The 27123-nt window shown below is 39.6% G+C and overlaps 1 protein-coding gene across 1 annotated transcript in view; it reads left to right on the plus strand.

Moving 5' to 3' along the window:
- Positions 1-5508: 5508 nt before the first annotated feature.
- LOC126427346 (zinc finger protein 492-like) overlaps positions 5509-27123 on the plus strand; it is a 75366-nt gene continuing 53751 nt past the window's right edge. Inside the window, exons 1-3 of the mRNA XM_050089672.1 lie at positions 5509-5565; positions 14995-15066; positions 16622-16714. The gene's annotated coding sequence lies outside the window, so the exon portion shown is untranslated. The remainder of the gene's footprint in view (positions 5566-14994; positions 15067-16621; positions 16715-27123) is intronic.

The following is a 27123-nucleotide window of genomic DNA, read 5'->3' on the forward strand; positions in this document are numbered from 1 at the left end:
AATCATTTTTAGAAACATCGTTGTCTTCTGATATTACACAAACTCTGGTAGGCAAAAAGAAAAAAAAAAGTCAAATATTTCGTCAATCACGTAGGAAAGGGATGCATAACGAACGTGCCGCCGACGCATCTTTATCGCCGCTTGGAGCGCTAGTGTCGCTCCAGCTGTCAAACGGTGACAACTTTAACAGCAGTGAGCTCTATGTAGCAACCTTGAGCAGTGAGTGTCGCGACTGTTAATGTTAGACTGTGTGTCATACTAACAAATGTACACCGTGGAGATAAATAAGCAGAGGTAACAGTAAACTTGTTTCATTCGATCACATTTTTATTATTCTTGTAACTGCATGGGTAACACGAAGCATTTTACATGTTTTTTGTGACGATGCTCTGGCAATAGTTTCAATATTGTATTAACTTAATGGCTTTTGCGGCATATTTGAAATTTACTTTGTTGTGTATACAAACGGCCATGATTAAATTATCGTTGGTGGATTTGTTTATGGTCTGGGCTTGCGTGCGAATTTGGTGTGTACTTGTTTTAGGTTATGTTTTTCAATGCAAACAGCTTGTTTTCCATGAGCTTGTAATTTTTCTCAATAGACAGAGATCAATAATTTTTCCACCAGTATTTCGGAGCGCGCTAAGTACTCTACGTATACTGTTCATCAATTACGAAAAGTACATGTGCCGTTTGTAGCCTGTAGCGTCTTGTGAAGTACATGTTTTTTTGTCCCATCCGATAAAATCTCTACATGTATACTCTGTAACTTTGTAAAAGAGACGATTTGTATTTTCGACGTTTTTTCAATAGTTTCTACATATTGTGATCTCCAGTGAAAGTGCTAGTCATTTATAATTGCTGTGGCTAGTCATTTATAATTTTTGAGTGAAGGACGACCGAAGACAGCGAGGTGCTCACTTTCACTATTTCGTTATCTTAATCAGTATCACTGTTATGTAATATTTGTTGTGAAGGAACGACGAGGAATAAGAATAGCGTTTGGTATGATGTAATGTGATGCTCCTCCCGATAATAGCGTGAGTAACTTGATAGTATTCGTCAGTCCTTTAGTGCACATAGTTACTACCTCTTTTCAGGAATTGGGTACCGGTATCTGCAGATAAAAGATGATGTTGGATGTATTAATTTGTTGTGGCTATTTAGAATCATTTTAGTATCCTGTTATTTGATCTGCTGCATAGACCTGGAAATCTTACATTAACAACAGTTTGTGTTAACATGCGTATATGAATGTGGTTTAGTGTAAGGGTAATGCTGCAGTGTTGCAAATAGATGTAGAAAGAAATTAGCTGGTGTGGAAAAAGCTACTATGTAAGTGCAATTCTCACTGACAAAGAACATTACACATCATCAGACTGTAACAGAACATTCACCATGGGTCTGCAGTTAAGAGGGAGGAGAGCCAGTAAATATGTTTAGCAATAGAAAGTTAACCAATATTAAAAATAGAAGACATTTTAAAAAAAAATTCGACAGTTCGTATAAAATACAGTATGTGTGATTTTCTTTAGTGGATAGATAAAAAAAAAATCAGCATGGCAATATTTGCTCTATTGTGGATATTCAGTAATGCCTTGTACAAGGAAAGCCTTAAAGGAGCAACTGTGTCAAAAACACACATTAAACAAATGACAAAATGATGGTTTGTAGGCTGCTGAACTCCTCTTATAGTTAGGTTTTAATTTTGTACACATCAAGATGATACTGAGTAACTGAAGACAAACTGCAGACTAATGTCTGAGTTTAGAGATTAAGTACTGAAAGTGCCACATACATGATTAAGACCCACAAATTCCATTTTACATTGATGAGAACAGGATTATAACACATTTGGATAATCATTTGCATTAGGGTATTCCCAAACTAAATCCCAAAAATGGAAGGCTTTATTTCAATTTATCTTTCTTCAAATTTAAAATTGTGGTTGATGTAAGTTACTTATTTTCTGTAGAAAATATCCTTTCCATTCATTAGTTGCTTTGATTGCTCATAATGCTGTACGCCTAGTTAGAGTTCCTCTGGGAAAAAGCAAGACACCTCTCAAATAATGCTCACAGTAGTAGAGTATACCTTAAACCAATGGCAGACACAAACAGTATCAGTCAGTCTAGCATTTTTTCTGTTGGATGGATTTTGCAAAACATGATTTTCTATCATTTTGAGATTATGTGTTATGACACTTCATTATGAGAGAATTGTAAATCAGTTCTTGACATTAGACTCTTTTCTTCACCTAGTTTTAATTTATTTATAGTTTAGTGGTTCATCTGCTGCACCCAGTAATGGACTCAAAATACTGCCTTTCAGCTGTATCTCACATTAACAATGGAAATTGAATGTGACTTTTATTATCTGGTTCCTTGTCTTTCCTACAGCCTGACTGCAGTAATGGACCACGAAAAAACTATTTGGATAAAAGAGGAAACAAGTGAGATATCAAGTTCACCAGGCTCCATTGTAAGTAGTTTCTTAGTATTTTTTTACTGTTGTTTAATTAATTTCAGTGTGCAGTATGTTGTGTGAATAAACAGAATTCATGCCACTTTGCTGAAAGTATGAGGAATTAAGTGCAATAAAATCTCCAGTGAGTTTTTAAGTTTACACTCAACATTTACAACACTATGCATAGATTATAATGTGTGTTAAAATTCACAAATGATGCAGGGGAGGGTTTGAATTTAATTTTTGTAAATTTAGACAAATTTGTAATGCACTGCTTATTGGCAGTTATAATATATTTATATAAAATTGAACTATTATGATAAAAATAGTCATTGGCTGGATGTCATTTCCAATGAGCACAATATTTCAGCAAGTGACCACATTGCCATCACCCGGTGCACTAACTTACTGTGCACTTACTAGTGATCAGTATGAGCTATAAGTGTAATTTTTTAAAAGTGTATCATAGGTTACATAGATGGCACCTTGGATCTTGTGTTTGTATGTTCCTGTTGTAGACTGTGGTTGTCTGTTTTGTTTATGGGGTCGACAGAAGCGTCCGATCCCACGCACTGGCTTTGACCCGTGACGTAAGGGTGTTGTCGTGTGTGACGTCATGACGGCGCGGAGTTTGGTTTGAGTGTGGCCGTCTCCAGTTCTGTTTTATCTTATTTTATTTACTTTTCTGATCTGTTCGTTCTATCTTGTGAGATTTTTTTAAAATTTAAAAACACTTATTACTTATTTTAATTATGTGTTTCCTCCAATTTCTGTTTTAGTTTATTATATTTATCTTTCTGATCTGTTCGTTCTATCCCGTGAGATTTTTTTTAAAAAAAAGACAAAAATCACTAATCAGCTACTGAAGCATCTTTATCTTCTATGGGTTGCAGGGGTTACGACCCCTGCGGAGGTAGGTGGGTATTCATGCATGGCTGTCTTCACTTACACATTGTAGCTACTCAAGGCGTCTAAATTTGTTTATATTTAGTTTGCCCCCCACCCAAAACACCCCATTTCCAGTTCTTGTCCCGTTAGTGTCATTAGGCTTCTTGTGGAAAGTGTGTGTGTTTGTTTTTGTTTCCGCCATATTTGTGATGTAATGGGTCAAAGCAGACGGGCGGGATCGGACGCTTCCGTATTTCCTTGTTTATGTCACTACTTGAGTGGTGTCATAGATTGTCTTTTTGCTATACCTGTATAGGGCTAGTGGAGATGATGATCACTTGAGGAAAGCAATGAATTTGCATTGAGTGCTATACTATACCTGTTGTGGTTATAGAGTTGCAGCATAGCCTAAGGCCTAGGTTAAGTAGGGAGGTGAAAGTCTAATTGTGGGTTGGGAAACCCAATGAAGTTTTTATAACAATCTTTTTCCATAGCTACATTTATGCCATTGATGAAAACCCTTGCTTTCCTACCGTAGTCCAGTATTTTCAGGTTTTCAATGCATCTGAAGGTGTTAATCACACTCAAACTCCTGATAGTTATTCAGTTTTAATTTTTCTGATATTTGCAAGTGGTTAGTGAAGTTATCTTTTGATAATTTGTTAAGGGTTGTATTTATGCTGTGGTAATGACATAATCGGTCTACCAGTGCTCAGTCAAGTTCTCATAGTTACCTGGAAAGAAGTTTGAAGAGACTTTTACTGTGAACACTGGTTTAAGAAGTTAGTTTCATATAATATTTTTTTGCGTTAGCACTTGTCTCTGAATATGTAAACCAAATGTCAATAAGACTCATGGCAGAAAATTGTGATTTGTGTCTTTAGTTCACACTAATTAATTTTTAGAACACAGTGTACATGCACGCTGATATATTCCAGTGTGTATATTTGTGATGGTAGCAAAGTTGTGGCAAAACTAAGAGGTTTTACATTCAGTACTGATGTGGATTTTTTTTTTTAATTTTTTTTGTAGCTACCTGTTCTATTTACATCACTTCATGATAAATTATATTTGTTAAATTGCAAGGATGTTACAGAAATATTAAGGAATTTTTGTTGTAACTAATGTAACTCAAAGTTTGACCCAAACTTTTTGTTGCACTGTAAAATATTTGTTGCTTCCTTTGCCTCCCTCATCTTGAATGTTTCTGCAGAATTGGTAATGATACAAATGCATGAACATGCTCCATAGATTGGATTTGCAAAAATTGTGTTGGCATTTTGTGTGTTTATTGACAGCATAGCAGACAGTCTGCATTGAATGAAGCTAGACTTCACATTTATTGTAAGCCTGGCTTAAGACCAACAGTACAGAGATGTGTGTTGTCCAGCTTTCAACCTTTTCACCTTGATTATATTTCACTTCTCTTCATTATATTTAACCTCTCTTCATTGATGTGAAAACTCGAGGATTATCTTGCACATTTTTATTCTTTAAATGGTATTGTGTCTGCTGTAGGTAGTGAATCATGAGCAAGTTGAATAATTTGTGATGCAATAAAACCTACAATTTCTGTGATGATGATCTTTTGCCACTCCTATTTGGAGTAACTACAGAAACCAATATACACATGACATTTATCTTTCACACTACTTCCATTGTATAAGAGTGTTTTTCAATAACTCAGTGCTGTATGAAAAAGCTGTGGGTATTTCATCACTCAGTAAGAATTTATTTTTAGAATAGTTCTGTACTGAGTAATATCTAGAAAATAATGTTGTCATTCACGTAATTTCATTTTCTCTCTAATTGAAATAAAACAAATCAGTTTTGCATCAACCAGAATTACTGTCACACGAAAGAACATACACTGAGAACTGGCAATAAAATGATAGTTGATGCTAAATTATGTGGTGTTAATTATTCATGAAAAGTACTTTAATTGTGGCATAGAAGTTGTGAAAGTTGCTAACAGTGTGTGGAGATCATGACTAGCTGAGCATTATTGTCAAGGTGGAAATACGGAAGCGTCTGATCCTGCCCGTCTGCTTTGACCCATTACGTCACAAATATGGCGGAAACAAAAACACACACACACACTTTCCACAAGAAGCCTACTCATTTTGCTTTGTGTTACTCTCACCACAGGTCCAGGTATACCCCTGTAGTGTGAAAATAAAAGAAGAACCACAGGAGACTGGGAATCAAGAGGTAATTCTAGAATTTTTTTGACAGAATGGAATTAATCACTGATTTGTTATTTCACAGTTGTGGGGAATGTAAATGAAGAGGTAAGCAATATAGCTGAGCATTATTGTCAAGGTGGAAATACGGAAGCGTCTGATCCTGCCCGTCAGCTTTGACCCATGACGTCACAAATATGGCGGAAACAAAAACACACACACACACACACACTTTCCACAAGAAGCCTAATGACACTAACGGGACAAGCGCGGGATATGGGGTGTTTTGGGTGGGGGAAAACTAAATATAAACAAATTTAGACGCCTTGCATGAATACCCACCCACGTCCCCAGGGGTTGTAACCCCTGCAACCCATAGAAGATAAAGATGCTTCAGTAGCTGATTAGTGTTTTTTGTCTTTTATTTTTAAAAAAATCTCACGGGATAGAGCGAACAGATCAGAAAGATAAATATAATAAACTAAAACAGAAATTGGAGGAAACATAATTAAAATAAGTAATAAGTGTTTTTAAATTAAAAAAAAAATCTCACAAGATAGAACGAACAGATCAGTAAAGTAAATAAAATAAGATAAAACAGAACTGGGGACAGCCACACTAAAACCAAACTCCGCACCGTCATGACGTCACACACGACAACACCCTTACGTCACGGGTCAAAGCCGACGCGTGGGATCGGACGCTTCTGTCGACCCGTCAAGGTTTGTTCAGATATGCTAGTAATTATGACTGACTCACAATATCATAATTTGCCCACTATTGTCAAATATGGCACAAAAGCCTAAATATAGTATTTTTTAGGCATTGCTCTATATAGGTTGAAGTATTATCTTTGTACAGGAACAATAGTTTTAATATCTACATTAGTAAAATTATTGTCTTGTACAAGGACATGGTAAAAAGTAATGCCTCCACATTTTTTATGCAGAAACTGTTAAAGCTTTTCAAATAAAACAACCTTTGTTAATTTTTTTATGTCTTTATTCCTCATGTTGACGTATTTATTTCTCAACATAGTCACACACACAATAAACACATTTCTCTTGCTGAGAGACCAGTTCATTGATACTGACACTGACTTTGTTGACAGAGCCACAACCTCACCTCTGCTTTCACTGCTTCAGTCACAATCTAATGGAAGTCCTCGAAGGTATTCTTTAGATTTGGAAACAGATGAAAATTGGATGGGGCCAACTCAGAAGTATATGGAGGATAATTGATGACAGTGAACCTAAGCTGTCGGATTGTTGCAGGCATTGCAACCCTCATGTCTTGCCTGGCATTGTCATGCTGAAGGACAGGGTGGTGCATGTATGGGCAGACTCTTTGAATTTGAAACTTGATCACAGTACGCTGCTCCTCACGCACCAACATAGTTAAGCTACACATGTTCATGTTACATGCTACAATCCAGAGCCCTCTAGCAGCAGATGGTTCCAATTTGGGTCAGCAGAGCGAAAAAGCCTGTGCACATTACTCAGTCGAGTAATATACGTGACATGTAGTATCTCGACCGATACTGCAAACAGAATTAAAAAGTTGGAGGCATTACTTTTTAGCACACTCTTGTATATACAAACAAAAATAAGAACTACGCGTGATTGTGTTGATGTCTAAATAAAATGATGCATGATAGTTGCTGCAATGCCCTGAACCTGAACAGTGATTTCCTACGTATTTGACCAGTGCCTTGACAAGTAAACTATCCACAGACACTTCTTTGACTGAGTCAGTTATTCTCATGGGAGGTTTGATTAGTGGGCAGAGCAAGAATGAGAATTCATCATATACTGTGAAAATGATGACAAAGTACAATTCAAGATATGAATGCTTTTGCTTGAAAATACTCCATTATGTCCAGAAACCCATTATCATTCACATCACCATCTGAATCAGCATGATACTATATAATACCCACTTTTACAACAATGTGGCAGTTTTCATAATATACACCAAAGTATTATCTACCATTAAAATTACAGCACTATTGTAAGCTTCTTTTCTTTGTCCTCTCTTCTACATTTTAATAAACCCTTGCAATGTCATGTGCTTCAATTTATTTCATTATCCTTGTTATCAAGGTATTTACTTAAATTGCGGAGCAGTTCTGTTTGTCTTCATTAAATTTACTTTATTCTTTTTTTCATTTCTGTTTTTTCCTTCATTAAATATTTTTACTCTTTTTTTTCATTTCTACATTTATCATTTCCTCCATTAGGAAAACCTAGAGAAAGATGGACAGATGGAGCAAACTCCATCCTCCAGAGTATGAGTTCTTAACAACTGCAATGCCTCATTCAGTTGGTCCCTAAAGCCAATGTTATTTTGATCATACACAGTTTACACTATAGTGCATTTAAAAGCAGTTGCAACTTTTGACGTTTGGCTCACTGTGTGCCATTGCCTAGGTAGCACCAATGGTTAGCTGTTCAGCTGGTAAAGTGCCCATGGTGCCACACCATGGGTAAACAGTACCATGTGGTGTCACGCATCAGAGGCACCTACATTCATTTCCTCGCATTGTAAATTGATACTTTCTGGCAGTGAAGTGTTTTACAGCTGTCAGGCATTGTAAACAAGTGTTCCGTGCTGCCGTTGCATTAATAATAACATTGCAGCATGTCTGAACATGAGATTCACAGTAAAAGTGATCACCCAAGAACTCGTTCACCAGCTGTGAAGTGTTCTGCTGCAAAATTTTCCTCCAAATTCGACAATAGTAATGGACAATGCACAATACCATTCAGTTGGGATGGATAAAGTCCCAGCAATACAGCAGAGGAAAGCAGCTATTTTTCTCAGCGTACAAAGAAATATTCGATTGGATAAAGTTGAACCCATCTTGTGTACTTTCAGTACTGTACCAGCCAGAAACTCCATGCTAACAGGTCAGTGAACTGGCTAATGTTTGGACATTGTTTAATCAGTCTTTCTCCATATTATGCTCATTTAAATCCGGCTGGGAATATATGGTCCTAGGTGAAAAGTAATGTGGCAAAAAAACAACAAGAAATTTATACTCAGTGATGTTGAAATGTTGACAAGAGAAGTCACTGCAAATGTTATATCGAACTGGTCTCACGTTATCAGGCATATCAAGAATGTAGTTGAGGAGAGCTGGATTCATGGACCGTGACGAGTTTTGAGAAATATGGTACTTCTCTTGTTGCTGTGTTAACATCTGCTTCTTTTGCCTAAACACAGTATAGTTTACAGATACACATCTCACTAACATTGTAAGGCAATTGAAATGGTAACAGAATCCTAAAACGGTGTGTTATTAACCAAGCAACTGAGGGCGAGACATATCAGTAGTTATAAGAAAGCCAGTTCTCAGTATAAAAGTAAATGTGCAGCTTCTTCACTTATGTCAGTATATGTGGCAATTTCAGATATTAACCATATGGTAAAATACTCTCCTCTTTGCATGCTATCATCTCCCAAGCTTGTTTTGATATCTCAGACCATTTATGACTGACTTGATTTAATTCTTTTGGCCCCTATGGGGGCATAGGGCATCCAGGAAAACTCGCCATCTCTCTCTGTATTTGGCCATTTGCCTCAATTTTGCCCAGGTTTTGCCAACTCTTTTTGCTTCCCCTTCCATTGTCCTCTTCCATGTGCCCTTAGGTCTTCCTCTCTTCCTTGTTCCCTGGGGATTCCATTCCAATGCTTTTCTCTCGATGGTTCCATCTCAAGGTGTGCCCCAACCAACACCACTTTCTCACATCTGGTCTTGTATAGGTATTCGGTTTGTTATTCGCCAGAGCTCCTCATTACATATTTTTTTCTGGCCACCAGATATTCATGATGTGTCAGAGACATCTATTTATTAAGCTTATCCATTTTCCTGCTTTCAGTGGCATACACAAGGACAGCCTTCTCATTTGTATTAAAAATACGGATTTTTGTTTTGTACGTGATATTTCTGTTTTTCTGTATTGGATACAATTTATGCCTTTTTAATGTGGTTTTTCATGTCATCTCCAGCTCCACCATATTCCATCACTATACAATCAAGATACAGAAATGAGTTGACAGTCTCCACCCGCTGCTCCTCTATTAACAGTGGCAACTCCGATGTTCCCTGAATTTACTATCATTTCCTTTGTTTTGCCTGTATTTATCTTGAGGCCAGCAGTCTCTGCTTCTTCTTTCAGCAAGTTTAATGTAGCTTGCATATCCGTCAGCTAGGCTAGTGATACTGTGTTGTCTGCAAAATCCAAATTCTCTAGACATACATGGATCTCCCACTGGATTTCTCGTCTCCTGCCTGCTGTGACTCTTCACATAACTCAGTCTAGAACAAGTAGAAAAAGTGTTGGTGATAAAATGCAACTCTGCCGGACTCCAGTTATTACTTTCATGGGCTCTGTCACATTTCCCTTGTGGAATATGCAATGTTTGTAACCATCATATAGATATTTTATGATGTTTAAGATCTTCTGTGGTATCCCATACTTCTGCAACACCTGCCAGAGCACTTTGTTTCATGCAATCGAAGGCCTTCTGAAAATCAATGAATACCAGGTACATGTTTGCTTGGAATTCTTTGCTTTGCTTTAAAATTATCCTAAGAGTGTTAATAAGATCAATACAACTGTGTTGTGCCCTAAAACTGGCCTGTTCTTTACGCAGTCACTTTTCAAGAGACTCTTTAATTCTGTTTAAAATAATTCTGGTGATGATGTTACTGGCACTGACAACAATGTAATACCATGCCAGTTGCTACAGTCTGACAAATATCCCTTTCTTGGGAGCTTTATGACCAAACAATTTTTCCACTCCTTCGGAGATTTCTCTTCAAGCCAAATATGCTTCATCAAGGGATAGAGCATCTTAACAGTACGTTCAATATCAGCTTTTAAGAGCTGTGGTACTATGTTTTCTAGGCCTGGAGCCTTTGTATTCTTTATGGTTTTCAAAGCAACCCTAATTTTGTCCATTTTGGGACACTGCAAATTTATATCTTGATCTTCTTCGACTTACTCTGGAACATCTCTTACCTGTTCATCATGGTTGTCTTCAAAATTTAACAGTTCCTTGAAGTGCTCCTCCCATCTCTGTAGCTGTGCCTGTTGAATGGTAGGCATCACCCCATCCTTGTTCTTAACTGGTCCTTCACATCTGAAGTTCTTCATTGACAACCATTTGGTTGTATTGTAGAACCCTTTAATATTTCCTTGTCTTGATGCCTCTTCTGATAATTTTGGTTTCTCATCTTTCCATTTCCTTTTATCTCTCTGTGTATTCTTTATGCGCTTCACTCTTCTGCACTCTTGTCATACAAAGATTTAACTTAAGTTTTAGTTCTTTCCGGTGGCTGATCTCATCTGATGTAGCATTGGAGGTCCGTTCCTTCCATAGATTTGCCTTACATCCTATGATTTTTTCTATCACATCTAAATAACTGTCTTTGATTTTTTTCCCCAACATGTTTCAATTCCCTTTTCCATAAAGTTTTCTTCAGAGAGGATCTGGAATCTGTTTTGTAGTTCAAGAGCAAATGTTTCTTTGATCTGTTGGTCTTTTAGCCTTGCTAGATCTGTTTTCTTGCTCCTGTGACTGATCTTGGTTCTGTTTGCCTCTTTTTTCAGTCTGAATTCTGCCAAAACTAGGTGGTGGTCACTTCCAACGTCCGCTCCTCTTCTGTTTCTGACATCTAACGGAGAGTGTTGGAACTTGCAGCTTATGACTATGTGGTCTATTTGATTTTCGGTAACATGGTCTGAAGAAGATCACGTTTTCTTATGGCAGTTACAATGTGGAAACAATGTGCCTCCAATGACTAGGTCATGTTCAGTGCATGTGTCTATCAGCAGTTCACCATTTACATTCCTTATCCCAGTACCGTACACACCCATGATATGTTCAAGCCCTTCATTTTCTGAACCAACTTTTGTGTTCAAGTCACCCATTAAAGTTTTTAGGGCCCTAGAATTTGTTTGTCTAAGGGCTCCGTTAAGCTCTGTATAAAATGCATCTTTTAATTCTCCTTTAGCTATTTTATTAGGTGTCTAGCATTGAATTACAGTGACATATCACACATTTGTTTTAAAGCATGTTGTTGTTATCCATTCTGAGACTGGTTTCCACTCCAGTAAGCTCTTCTTGCTGCTTTTAGATAGTAAGAGCCCTACACCATTCCTACACATCACGTCCTCACCTGTCTGACCGGCGTACAGCAGCAGTCCACCAATTTGTGTTTGTAACTCCCCAGATTCTGGCCACCTTATTTCACTTAGTCCCAATATATCTAGTCGGTAGTTCTCCATCTGGTTTTCAACCTCTCTTAGCCTCCCTGCCTCTCTCAACATCCTTACATTCCAAAAACCAATACGGGTTTTCCTTTTCAGCCAAAGGTCATATCCTTAAGATCCATCCAGCTGTTTCTCCTGTTAGTTTCTGTGATGCGTGTTTTTTGTTGGTGTGGGTTATCAGCCCACAGCACCTGAGTGTCGAGGTGGGGCTGCCACCTCATGGCCTGGACACCTGCCAAGGTTTTATTTCAGGACATTACCCTATAGATAGCTTGTCTTCAGCACAACTAAAGAATGCTGTCCATGCCTTTGCAGTAAGGCCTATGTGCATCAATGTTGTCATGGTTTCCAAGGATCTTCTGCTGTCCACATTAGGGGGCTGTGCCTGCTGCCACACAATCACAGGGAGGAAAAGGAAAGAAAGGGAGAGTATAGGATGGGCCACGATAGAATAGGACAGGACACTAGGCGGGACATTGTGAGACACACTTCATCTGGATCCTCTATGGAGATCTGTCCAGCTTGGGAGGCCCTGCTTGTAGTTACACTACTGCTGGTATAGCCCTCCACTTCATTGGATCTCACAAACCTCTCGCCCACATGGATGGTGTTTCATTAAGGTGGTGTCTCCTGAGGGGGAGACCATTTATGAGATACAAGGGATTTATGAATATTTCATTCTGGCATTTTTACTGGCATGTGCGTTGCTGATGGAGACCTTTACTAACATTCCATTTACTTGACATTGGAGATAAATAGCAATTTCTCAGAGGTTCAAAGAATAATTCAATATGTTATATAAATTTCATATGCAGCATAATATGACCTAACACAAATCAAATGCAAATTCATAGTGACCCCCTATGTTTGTTTGCAAACTTTAAGAATTTCTTGCAGTAATTTAACTTATACTGAAATATCACAATATCTATGACCTTTCTTGAAGTGATAGGGAATTAATCAGAAAGTTGACAAATGAAGCTATAAGATGTGCAAGAAAGATTACAGATCAACCAGATGTGCAGCTGACAGGTTATGTGCCAAGCAGGCCTGACATTACCTTTGCCTGCTGATGTCATCCATGCTAGCAACTATGCACCCCTCCACTCAATCCATACTGAATTGTCAAAAGTCACAACTAATTTTAAATGCACTATAAACAACTTCTTCTTTTGTGCATTGAGTATTAGGCCTTCACTCTTCCTTGGCCTTCCCCAGCTTCGTCAACCTACTGGGCTATAATCTCTGATGTTGTAATATTGTCTGCCACTGTTCATTGTGTCAAGATATCGACTCAGTTTTCCTCTTTGTCATCAATTTTGTTTTGTGTGTTAAACATTTTAAATTCTGTCCTAATATCTTCTCTCATATAGCCATTTGTGGGTGTAAAGAATTCCATTGCACTGCCTGGATCTTACTGCCTTGTCATTTGTAAATGACTAATGACTCGCCTCCACGGGGTAATGTGCGGATGGTCATCATTTTCTAAAACTTCCTTCATGTTATTTTCTCTGTCTTTTTTTCTGAAGTACCTGTTTGCTTTTACATGTAGTTTCCAAATTTTGTTACTTTCTTACCTGTATCTTTGTCATGTTTGTATGTGATATCACATTTCAGATAGTTAAAATAGCTGACCTGTTGTACTGCTGTATTGCTCAGCACTGTTTTTAGATTTAAAGAGGTCCCATCCTATAAAAATCATACTTTACTTTTGTTCTCACCTTGGTAATGGCTAAGGAACAACCCTGACAGAACTGGCAGGTCTGAAGCCCATAAGCTGACAGCTACACCATCAGACTCAAACTGCATGGCACTTGTGATGTGATCAGAACATTTTCACACAGCAAGTGTTCCATGCAAGGCTTGAAATTCTGCCAGTTATATTATACAGGATGTATTCACTCTGGGAAAACTGGGAAATCCTGGAATTTTTTCATCTGAGGAAACCTAGGAATTTTTTAGGGCTATGGAAATATTTCATTGTTTTAGTTCTCAGTTAAAATTTTGTAATTAAGGCTGGTAAGAACTGATGCTCTAACAAAGGATTTTACAGCATCCTGCTGCAGCAGAATAATACTGTAGCAATAAAACATAAACAAGAGGATAAAACCAAAATAAAACATTGCAAAGGAAATGTGCCATTTACAACAACAACAACACACACACAGTGTACACACAAGTGTCTGCCAACAGCAAAATGCGTCAAAAGCTTCGGGATGAAGACTATGCAACATAATAACAAACAGCTTCCAATCAGTGTGACTGTTAGGTTCGCGTGAGTGGTTGCGAGTGGGCTCATGCACATGCTCAGTTTATTCATGTAGGAGCAGTACCTTTTCCTGCTTCGAGCCACTTGAAAATTTTTTCTGGCACACCGAAGCTGCCAGGGTGATTTTACTGTTTCTTCTTCATTTACAGCTCTCACATTAAATGGAAACAAAATGAATTTCTTTGGTCAGGAGCTATGAAATGGATTACAATGCATTCACATAATAATGGAAGTCTAAAATATCATATTGATTTTAGTTTCCTCATTTTATTTTATTTCAGCATTTTGGCAGTCAAATATTAATCACTTTGCAGAACAGTGAAGTTGTTTTTGTTGGTTTGCTAAAGAAATTTTGGCTTTTATTGATCCTTTCCACAGAGGCAGTCAATTTATTTGAAACTAAATGTTTCATTCCACACTGTTGGCTACTTTCGGCTGTTCACTGTAATTAAAGAGCATTTTTTCATCTTCTTGACAAAGTAAACTGCTAACAGGAGCCAAAGTCTAGACCATAGCAAAAGTTGTCTTAAGCATATATAAACAGTCCAGGGAGCTATCCAAATCATGAAGTGTAATGCATGCAAGTTAAGAAACCTAGAACCTTTGCCTGCCTTCTACAGGCAAGTGCTCTACTGATAGTGCACCTGCCTGTGAGAGGGAAAGGTCTTACTTTTGAGTAAGAGTCCTGCACACAGTGTTAATCTACCAGGGAGTTTAAAATCAATGCACACTCTGCTGCACAAGGAAAATTTATTCTATTTGGATGATTACTGCTTTTTTAGCAATGTAATTTTCTGTGTGAGGTGTGGTTGAAGACAAACCTCTCCATCACTCTTAATAGTTACACAGTTGTTACAGAGTTTTATATGCAAACTTTAAATGGGTAAAATTATTCTCCTTTTTTCAGTTACTTCAAGATCCATTAAAAATTGAGGCTCCATTTTACAACACAAAGGAAGATCCAGGACTGAAATTGAATGTGAGTCTCTCTGAACATAGTGTAAGTTTTCAAATCAGTGTTGTTTTATGCTTGAGGTACAGCAAGACAATCATGGAATGTAATTGCTGCATATAGTTAAAAAATCATAGATGGAGAGCCATTCTAACCTACAATATCAGTAATTTTTAGTATTGTTGTAGAGTTACCATGACTCATTATCCTTGTGCGTTATATGTTATCCGTGGTGGTGGTGGTGGTGGTGGTGGTGGTGGTGGTGGTATGTCAAAAGACTGCTTTGAACCCAGCTCTCCAAGCTACTCTATCCTGTGTAACCCTGTTCATTATAGAACAACTAATGCAACCTACATTCGTCTGAATCCAGAATCCTTCTTACTGTACTTATCTCTGGGTCTCCCTTTACAATTTTTAGCCCACCTCCTCCCCTCCATCCCCTGCCTACACCTCCTTCCAGTACTAAATTGGTAATCCCTTAATGTCTCAGAATGCATCCTATCAACCAATCCCTTTTTTAGTCAAGTTGTCCCTTAAATTTCTTTTCTCCCCAATATGAGTCAGTACATCTTCATTAGTTCTGTGATCTACTAATCTGATTTTCATACTTCTGTTGTACCACATTTCAAAAGCTCATATTCTCTTCTTGTCTAAACAGTTTGTCACCCCTCTTTCACTTCCATACATGGCTACGCTCCAGATAAATACCTTCAGAAAAGACTTTCTAACACTTGTGTGTGTGTTCAATGTTAACAAATATTTCTTCTTGAGAAACGCTTTTCTTGCCATTCTCAGTTTTTTTGCTACCAAAATAGCAAAACTTGTCTACTACTTTAAGTATATCGTTTCCTAATCTAACTCCTCCTAACCTTTGACCAGTACAGCACGGCATCATTTGGATATACACAGATAAGGCAAACATTACAGCTACTGCCCACCATGAGAGTGAATGCGCAGTGCTGTGGACACAGGGCTACTAAAGGAAACATTTGCCTTGGGTATCATTGAACCTCTAGTAGTAACCGAATGCATTACGATTACTGTGAATTGTGTGAACATGGTTCCTTTGATGCTTTGTTTTTCCTAATGGTAATCACATATTTCCAGCTGGGTAATTGTCGATTTCACAAGGCCAGAATCATGCCGCAGTGGTTTGAAGAGTATTACAGTGAATGCACATTCATGACTTGCCCATCACATCCAACTGATGTGCATCTGTGGAACACATGCTAATCTGAACCCACAAACCAACAGCCAGTAATTCAAGGGATTTGCATGAACTAAATTCTAGCACATCTAGTGCCATATACCTGCAGAAACCTACCAAGAAATTGTCAAATCTTTGCTATCCAGAAATACTGCTGTAGTGTGTTGCAGATATGGATCCACACACTACAAAACAGATGGTTTGATGAGTTTGCTCAACAGCGTATGGTACTAAAATATCTGATCAGAAAATTAGCTTTATTAAATTACTCTTTGAATAAGAGATGAGTCACTGAAAAGTGTGATCATCTTCATAATGAAATATTGAGAGCTATGTTGTATGTACATAATCAGAGGTTTTGTTTTCTTCTGTCAGCATGTGGCAGACCCATTTATAGCCTCGGGGTCCACTGATCATATTAAGGAGGATTCAGTACTAAATTTAGGAGCAGAAGAAATTGAGACTTTTGTAAGTATTCACATTTTACAGATGGATTGCATATGAAGTAAAAATGTCATTTGGTAACTGTGGAATACAAAGAATGCATTACAGTGAAATTAGCATCGTTTATACCCCTTAGAAGTTTTGTAGTATTGTATTATTCCACTTGAGTTATTTGCTGACTGTTATGAGTAGAATTTCAACAGAGCTGTAACAATATATGTAATCATATTTTCACTGTCACAGGTCGATATCAGTTACAGTAAGATCATGATAATTTGGCACTCTATAATCCAGTGAACCCAATAGTCCAACATGCGTCTGGTCTTTTGCCATGGCGTGACACCTTTTCAGCAATAATTGTTTGCCTAACTGTGTGATTATAGTCTTGCCAAGATAAGCCAGTTGCATTACTGGCTTTGTCAGTATCAGTGATTCTTCATTCACTAAACCTAAGTTTACAGTACTTATGTTTGCATCAGCGCTGTGGTATTTTAATTATTTAATGAAGTCATTGTGTGTGTTAATATTCAGCTACTTGTATGACTGTCAGTTAGACTACATCGCAGTAAAATGTTTGTATGTACAGTGAAAAATTTCCAAACAGAGCAAAAGTGCACCTAAAGCAGCAAAACACAAACGTGATGTTGACAAGCCACAAAAAACTGGTCATCATAAGCAGACTGGAAAAAGTGAGAACCAAAACAGTATTATGAGTGAACTATGGTCTGGGAAGCAATTTAAATGATGAGTAGTTTACAGCTGATCGCTCTCAAATTGTACAAATGATAAATTCTGTGTCTACGAATGAAGTGAGTGCTTTTTCAGGTGAAATTAAAATTGATTGACATAGGTAGAAATTCAGTTACCGAAGGAGAGTGGATGATGTGATATTATAAAAGTGTTTTGAAGTCACAGGAGGCACCAGAAGTTGACAGTGATTATGGCAAAATGTCTGCAACTAACATATCTGGGATTGACGCTATGGAAGCCTTAGACACTTTAGTGAGATTCACTAATTGAAGACAATAATATGGTGCCTGTGAAGTTGTAAATCTGAACATCAAGCAAAATAATTGTTGTCAAAAAAGGGCTCAATCCAAGAAACAATTTGGAATTTTTGTAATGTTCAGGGTGCTCTGAAGATAATTTCAGCTAAACCATTGGTGGTAGACACCAGTCTGGCATATTCCATGCCTGTGAGGCTGTCAGATATCTGTACTGTGTCTAAGACAGTGATTACAACTAAACTGCACCACATTATTGACTATAATCTTTATTAATTAGCTTCTTGATATCCTCAAATCAGTGGTCCTTATTGTATTTTGTAACTAGCATACAAAACTTTATTTATGCACAGTATATCGAACTTCTCTAAAACTTTGAGCCTTAAACTGTTGTGTTAGAGCAATGTACTATTTGACTTTCAATTCAATTTTATATGTATTGGAAAGTAGTTCTTTTTCTGATAAAGGCTGAGGCCAAAAGCTTAAATGTAAATCTCTCTTAATTTTGCCTGTTGGCAACTTAACATGTTATCTTTACGTTAGTAGCAATCTATCTTTTTCTAGAGTTTTGATATTCCTATCAGAAGTTTCACATTGTTTGAAGAAGACTATGCATTTCAGTATCTTCGATTAATGTGTTGTAAGCAAATTCATTGGGCTCTTACCTGGTCAGTGAGTCTCTGTATTTGTGAGTTTGTGGTAAAAGATTTCCACGCAGGGAAAATTATTAAATGTGCTAATATGTACACAGACTAGTCACAGTGAACTGGGGAAATAGTGATTGTCATATAAATTTTGAATTATATAGTTTAGCCTCATGTCACACACATGGTATCATTAACAGGTTTAAGCTATAATCAGATGAACTGTGCAAAACAGAAATAAAGAGGCAGTAAACTACTATAGTGTGTTTAAAAGAAGTTGCAACTTTTGGAAATTTGGTGAAGAAAGAGTGCAGGGAAGCATAGTTTCCAAGGGGTAGCAACAACACAATGCCTATCTTAGGTTATGACCTATAGTCAGCTGCCAAGCAAACATTCTTTGGCCGTAAAGAAATACAATACTAAACGGAGCAGTTACATCAATTAATTTTTCATATGTACTCACATTTACAGTGTAGTTAAGTGAAACCAAGGGAAGAATCATCGCTGTCTCCCTCAGAACTGGAACTGGCACTGGAGCTGACTGAACTGACTCTCTGTTCCATCTGTTCTTTCAGCAGTCCATAAATCCATGTCTCTTCAATTACCTTCTTTGAATGGCTGACAACTCAGTATCATTACTGTGGGGTAAAGTTTGCAATGGCTCTTTTTTTCTGCATTTCAACCTCAATGAGCCCAAACTTCTTGGTGTCTCCTGCCACAGTACCTCTCACCTGGACCCATATATGCTCAGCTGGATTCAAATGAGCATGATATGGAAGAAGCCTTGATTGCATTATGCTCTTTAATGTTAACTGGTTTGTTGACTTTGTATTGTGGAGGTTTTGGCTTCTACAGTGCAAGATCCATTAACTATGGTTTATTCATGCCAAGTTCAACTTTATCTGATAGAATGTTTCTTTGTGCACAGAGCAAAATATTTAGTTTTCGCCTCCTTGTTGTTAGAGCGTGATCCACCACAGCAGAGTGGTATGGCACATTGTCCATTATTATTATCAAATTCAGATGAACATTTCACAGCAGAACATCTGAAAACGTACAACTCTATACTGCACCGCGTATTATATTAACATACAATGTGTATTACCAAATATGTTATTACGATGCAGTAAATGTTACCCTCTGGGAGGATTTAAGTAAAACTGACCATGAGTTACCTAATGGGTTTGTCTTATTGAACCTGAATTCAGTGCTACGGAGGAAACCAGAAAGCTAAAGATTGAAATTTGGAATTTTTTTTTAAGAAACCAAGTTTGCTTAAATGAAATAAAAATTGTCACCAGCCTAATTAGGCATACTAATGTTGAACATTACTTTTATATAATCTGTATAGAGTTGTGATAAAGGAAAGCTACTATTACTTCTTACCCAATGAAGTGCAGTGAACTCTACTATAATCAGACAAGTGGTACAGTGATGCTAGCAGTTATAAATAGTATATGCAAGTTCTCATAGAAACAGTTAACAGCTTATTTCTTCTCAATAGTAATTACTTCATTATATATGAATTATGTGATCACCAAAATTTATGAAAGTCAAAATTAAACCAGAAATGGACATGGACTTAGTCCTATTTCAACATTTACTTTCCAAATAGTACAAATATAATTAAGTCACTTGCAATAGGATTTTTCACTCATTAAGAAGTAATATTGTTTCTACTTTTATGGATAAGGGCAATTACAGTAATTTTATCTTCAATAAACAAAATTGTTGGTGGGGGCTCTCAAATTGTTCCCCCCTCTCGGGGGCTAGCCACTCTTTGGCAGGTTCATACTTGGCTACCACGGAGCCCCAGCCTTTGGCAGCCCTTTTTACCTTCTGTGCTACATGTCTATCCTTTTGCTATTCTCTTTCCTCTCCCTTGGGGAACATTTCTGGGGTATTATGGGGAATGTTCTGCATTCTGTTGCTGACCTGCAAACAGTCTCAACTTTCTTTGTGGCTCCTTTTTCCTTTCTTTGTGGCTCCTTTTTCCTTTCTTTGTTTCCTTTCACCTCCCATTCCTCTGCTTCAGTGTTTGAGGATTCTCTCTTTTCTTCTGCTTCTTCTTCTTCTTCTTCTTCTTCTTCCCTGTGCGCTCCTGAAGGCTAGACCACATGTCTAACATGTAAAAGGTGACTGTGTAACACGTAATTCCCAGCCCCAGGTCGACAGGTAGGGTTCACATGTATCCCCTGATACAAGCCAGGCCCAGGGAGGGGTGACTGACTGAGCTGTAACCTCCCGCTGGTCCCTCTGTCATGTGTTCGGGAGGTGTGACCTGAGGTGTGAACAATCACCTAAGGCGGGTGTGCCCCCTTGTGTAGGAGCCCCCCAGTAGGAGCACGCCATTGGAGATGTTGCAATCATGGGGGATTTCCTCGCGATGAGTCACTCATCCTCTTCATCGATGTCAACGAAACGAAAACGTTATTAGGGTTCTGATTTGAAGACCCTTCCCACTGCACAGCGGTTCCTTGTTGTATCACGTACTGAGGATGGTCAGTCCTTCACCACAGTTAATCTGTTTATTATTTAGGAAGGTGTTGCCATTGTTGGCCCTTTGTAATCCTACTCTCATTTACGGAATGGCTCTTTGCTTTTGGAGACGGCTTCTGATGCTCAAGCACAACTATTTCTTGCTGCCTTACTTCACCACGGCTACACTGTTCATGTCACGGCACATAGAACTTTGATTTCCTCCTGTGGTGTAGTTTACACCAGGCTTCTTGACGGTCTGATCAAGGCTGAAATACAATCTTACCTCTCCGATCAGGTCATCATTGTCATCCATCATGTCATGAAAAAGGTCGATTCTTCTTTGGAGCCCACCCGCACTCTTTTCCTCACCTGTTATAGGGTGGTGCTGCCATCCAAGATTAAAGCCAGCTGAAATCATCACAGTCCAGCCATACCTTCTGAATCCGATGCGCTGTTATCAGTGTCATTGGTTCAATCACACTAGAACATCTTTTCGACACCCAGCCATACGTGTAACCTATGGCAGGGGTGCACACAAGAGCGAATGTCTACCTCTTCCTCCCTGCTGTATCAACTGCAATGGTGACCACGCCGCCTCCTCCCAGGATTGTTCCGTGTATCTCGACGAGCAGGCTGTTCAAGAGATTCAGGTAAAGGAAAAAGTGCCTTACCCAGTAGCTTGCTGGCTAGCCACAAGCTCTGTGTTCATCTGTCAGGCACTTACAGTTCAGTTCTTGTTACCCCTCCCTCCATGAACGACATGGTTACACAGATATGCAACCTCAAATTTGGCTCTGAGGTTGTGAAGTTGCCCAGTGTCAAAGTAGCATCACTGACCCCAGTCCTGCTGTGCAACAAACTATCAGACTCTCACCTCATGAGGCGAAGCTACCCACTACACAACTGGCAGGCAGGAAGGCCAGAAGGAGTACTTGTGGGAAGACTTCGTCCATCCCTCCAGCCAACTAACACCCAAGTCTTCCTTTAAGCAGAAGTGCTCAAAGAAGTCCGCTAAAGACAAACGGTCTGCCCCTTCACCAACTCGAAGATCCTGTTTGACGTGGTCGCTTAGCCCGGCTGGCCTTTGTCTCGCTGGTGCACACCACTATTTGTTTTTTGGCATTGGACTCCACCAACCAACCAACCGCACAAGCACTCCGATGCTTTTGTACACCCCTTGGAGCAGGATCCTCCTGCTTCTGAGCCCTGTAGTAGCGACCTTCCACCGGCTGTCCCTCCGCAGACATTCTCTTCCTCCTCATGACTGCCCTCCTATGGAATATTCATGGCCTGCGGTCCCACAGAGGATTTATGTCTGCTTCTAGCATCACAGCAACCCCTTTTGCTTTCTGGTGACTTTAATGCATATCATCCCCTCTGCTGTTCTCCCAGGGTCTGCCAGAGAGGAGCCCTCTTGGCTAACATTCCTAACCAATTCTACCTCTTCTGCCTTAACACTGGTGCACCCACTTTCCTTTCTGACTCCTTGCACCCCTATTCCCATTTGGAACTATCATTGTGCACTGCCTAGAGTGCCCCTCATCTTGAGTGGTCCATTCTTTCTGACACCTACTTGAGAGACCACTTCCCATGTGCTCTCCGTCTGCTGACTCCTACCCCATCCACATGCATACCTAAATGGCAGCTTACTAAGGCTGACTGGCAGCTTTACTCCTCCCTGGCGACCTTCGCAGAACAAGATTTTCTCAGTTGTGGTGACCAGGTGGACTACCTCACAAACGTTATCCTTACTTCTGCAGAACGTTCCATTCCTCGCACTTCATCTTCACCACATCGTGTCCCAGTCCTATGGTGTACTGAGGCATGCCGTGATGCAATTCACGCCTGGAGATGTGCTCTCCGTGTTTTTAACCACTGACCTACGCTGGAAAACTGCATTCATTATAAACACATGCGTGTGAAGTGTTGTCGTTCTTTGGTATAGCAAAAGAGCTAGTTGGATTTCGTTCACTAGTTCTTTTACCAGTTCCACACCTTCCTCTGTTGTGTGGGCAAACCTTCGATGGCTCTCTGGAACCAAGATCCATTTCCCCATTTCCAGCCTGACAGTAGGTCAGGATCCTGTTGCTATCTCCAACACCTTGGGCCGCCATTTTGCATAAGTTTCAAGCTCTTTCCACTATCACCCTGCCTTTATCCATAGGAAACGAGTGGAGGTGCTTGGGGCGGTACCCTTCTCTTCTCCCAATAGTGAGTGTTACAATGCCACCTTCACTATGAGGGAGCTAGATCCTCCATCCCAAGGCCAGATGCTATCCACATTCAGATGTTGCAGCTCTGCTCTCTTGCAGCAAGCACTTCGTGCTTAACACATACAACCGCATCTGGGCTGAGGGCACATTTCCTGGATGGTACCGTGAAGCCACTGTCATACCCATACCTACGCCCAGTAAGGACAAAAACCTTTCTTCCAGCTACCACCCCATCTCTCTTACCAGCTGCGTTTGCAAAGTGATGGAATGTATGATTCGTGCCCGGCTGGTGTAGGGGCTCAAACTCACCATTTACTCACAAATGCACAGTGTGGATTTAGAGCACAGCATTTTGCAGTTGACCATCTCGTTACTTTGTCCACCCATGTCATGAATGGTTTTCTGCAGAAATCCCAGACTGTGGCAGTGTTCTTCGATTTACAGAAGGCCTACAAGACCTGCTGGAGAACTGTTATCCTCCATACTCTTTACACGTGGGGCTTCCGTGGATGCCTACCCTGTTTTCTTCGAGCATTTTTACAAGACCAAATATTCAAGGTGTGTGTGGGTTCTGCTTTGTCAGATACCATTCAGGAAAATGATGTGCCTCAGGGTTCCGTCCTGAGCATCATCCTCTTTGCTATCGCCATTACCCCTATTGTGGCCTATCTCCCACTGGGTGTCTCCGGCTCCCTTTTTGTTTATGATTTTACCATCTATTGCAGGTCTCCATGGATCTGTCTCACTGAGTGGCGTGTTCAGCAAGGTCTTGATTGTCTTTACTCCTGGAGCATCAACAGTGGCTTTCACTTTTCTAATCACAAAACCGTCTGTTTGAATTTATGGAGGTGCAAATGGTTTCCCCCACCATCTCTACATCTTGGACCTGTTGCCCTTCTGTTTGTTGACACTACGAAATTCCTGGGTCTCATGATCGATAGGAAACACTCTTGGTCCTCCCATGTCTCTTACCTGGCAGCCCGCTGTACACAGTCCCTCAGTGTCCTCCGTGTCCTCAATGGTACTTCCTGTGGTGCTGATCAAACCACCCTCCTGCGTTTGTACTGGTCCCTTGTCCATTTGAAACACAACTATGGGTGCTTTGTTTATGCATCTGCTCGCCAATCCCTTTTATGCCGTCTCAACACTATCCACCATAATGACATCCATTTGGCCACAGATGCATTTTACACCAGCCCAGTTGAGAGTCTGTGTACTGAACTACCACTATCCTACTGCTGTGACTTTCTCCTCAGCAGGTATGCATGCCATTTGTCTGCCATCCGTGGTCACCCTTCCAATGCCTCCTTCTTTGATGGCTCCTTAGACCATTAGTATGGGGCTTGTCCCTCTTCCCTGTTACCTCCTAGCATCTGCTTTTGCCACTTGCTACAGTGGCTTAACTTCATGCTACCTTCAGTTTTCCCTGTGGGCGTGAACCCTTCACCACCTTGGGTTCGTGAAGCAGCCCATGTTAACTTTGGCCTTAATTCACTTCCTAAGGACACTACTCTAGCCTCACTCTGTCGCCTCCAGTTTCAAGACCTTCGCATGGAACTTAGTGATAGTACCTTTGTATACACTGATGGCTCACATACTGACCGTAGGGTCAGGTGTGCATTCGTTATTGGCGCCCGTGTCTTTTGATATCTGCTTCCAGCCCACTCCTCAGTATTTACAGCCAAGCTTTTTACCTTGTATCAGGCTGTGGAGTACATCCGGTGACACAGCCTTCCCGATTGTATCCTCTGTTCAGACTCACTCAGCACCCTCCAAAGTCTCTGTGCACTGTACACCACTCATCCCTTAGTGCAGCAGGTCGAGTAAATCTGTCATTTGCTCACTCTTCGTGGAGCCAATGTCATGTTTCTGTGGGTCCCCGATCATGTCGTTCTGCCAGGAAACGATGCCGCTGATGCTGCTGCCAAGGCTGCAGTCTTCTTACTTCAGCCTGTAAGCACCTCTATTCCCTCTGATGTTCTCTGCATTGCTGTGTGTCAGGTGGTGATGTCCCTTTGGCATCGCCAAGGGTCCTCCCTTCACAGGAATAAGCTTTGGCTTTTTAAGCCTCTCCCGATGCCTTGGACGAGTCATTTTCTTGGATTGTCCATAATGTTGTTCAAACCACTGATGAACAATTGTAGTCTGTTGACCAGGCTACGGTTTTGTAGTCACCTAGGGTCCAACCAATTTTGTCATAAGACCAGGGAGCCACTGCAGGCAATGTCGTGCTGTTGGTAAAGGCACTCACAGTGGTTGTCTGCTGCCATGGTCCATTAATACCAAATTTTGCTGCTCTGTCCTAACAGATATGTCTGCTGTACATCTCACATTGATTTATGTGGTTATTTCATGCAGTGTTGTTTGACTGCTAGCACCAACAGTACACAAACATTGCTGCTCTCATTTGTTAAGTGAAGATCGATGGCCATAGTGAGAGGTAATGTAAGTAATTTGGTGTTTTCATCATACCCTTTACACCATATGTCTTGGAATATGTAATTCCCTAATGATTTCCAAAATGGAATGTCCTAAGCATCTAGCTCCAACTACCATTCCGCATTCAAAATCTGTTAATTCTCGGTGTGGGGTCATAATCACTATGGAAACCTCTTCACATGAATCATCCGAGAACAAATGACAACTCTGCCAAGCACCTTCAGTTTACGTGTTGTGTATGTGATAATACCACCATCTTTACAAGTGAATATCACTGTCCCATGACTTTTATCACCTCACTATGTATGTTCTTCAATGAGTTACCCAATAATTCAACTAAACATACTCAGAGGTTCCCACAATATAAACATATTTATCCTCTGACTGTAGGAACTGAAGGCTACAGTTAAATACATAAAAGTATAAAGTTGATAACTTCTAGACCACAAATATAACATTAACTCTTAGTGCTCAACCAATGGGGTAGCCTAGACTGCCATATTTGGTCATTTTATTATTTCTATGCGCATACTTCAGAAAATGTAGTTTAATTGATGCACCACATTAATGAACTCCCCAAACCGTTCTTTTTGTAGTGATGTGTTGAGCAAAAATATTATGACATATGATGTCGGCAGATAAAATGATTACCTGTTTTCCAAGTTAAAAGTGAAGATTGCTTCATTATTCTGGGGAGGGGGTGAAGAATTTATGTTGATCCCACCAGTAAGATTTTGAGAAGTATGATGAATGATATACCGGGTGATCAAAAATTCAGTATAAATTTGAAAACTGAATAAATCATGGAATAATGTAGATAGAGAGGTACAAATTGACACACATGCTTGGAATGACATAGGGTTTTATTAGAACCAAAAAATACAAACGTTCAAAAAAAGTCCGACAGATGGAACTTCATCTGATGAGAATAGCAATAATTAGCATAACAAAATAAGACAAAGCAAAGATGATGTTCTTTACAGGAAATGGTCAATATGTCCACCATCATTCCTCAACAGTAGCTGTAGTCTAGGAATAATGTTGTGAACAGCATTGTAAAGCATGTCCGGAGTTATGGTGGGGCATTGGCATCGGATGTTGTCTTTCAGCATCCCTAGAGATGTCAGTCAATCACGATACACTTGAGACTTCAGGTAACCCCAAAGGCAATAATTGCATGGAGTGAGGTCTGGACCTGGGAGGCCAAGCATGACGAAAGTGGCAGCTGAGCACACAATCATCACCAAATGACGCTCGCAAGAGATCTTTCACGCGTCTAGCAATACTTTTTTTTTTCTTGGTTCTAATAAAACCCCATGTCATTCCAAGCATGTGTGTCAATTTTTACCTCTCTATCTACATTATTCTGTAGTTTATTAAGTTTTCAAATTTATATTGACTTTTTGATCACCCAGTACTTCAGACGGGGGAGAAGTAAACACTGGAACACTCTGGATTGCATCTTCAGATTAGACTAACCACTACTTTGGCCACAGATCCATTTACTAAGTCTGTGTTCGTAGCTCTGGGTTCTTGTTTCAGCCATGGGATAATGAACTTTGTTAATGCTGATATTATAAGACTTCTGAAGGGATACAAATCCACAATTTAGTGGAAAAACAGTTTTACTTCCTTGCAGGATATGTGTACAT

The sequence above is a fragment of the Schistocerca serialis genome, chromosome 11 (genome assembly GCF_023864345.2).
Source record: "Schistocerca serialis cubense isolate TAMUIC-IGC-003099 chromosome 11, iqSchSeri2.2, whole genome shotgun sequence".
In the NCBI taxonomy this organism is placed as follows: Eukaryota; Metazoa; Arthropoda; class Insecta; order Orthoptera; family Acrididae; genus Schistocerca; species Schistocerca serialis.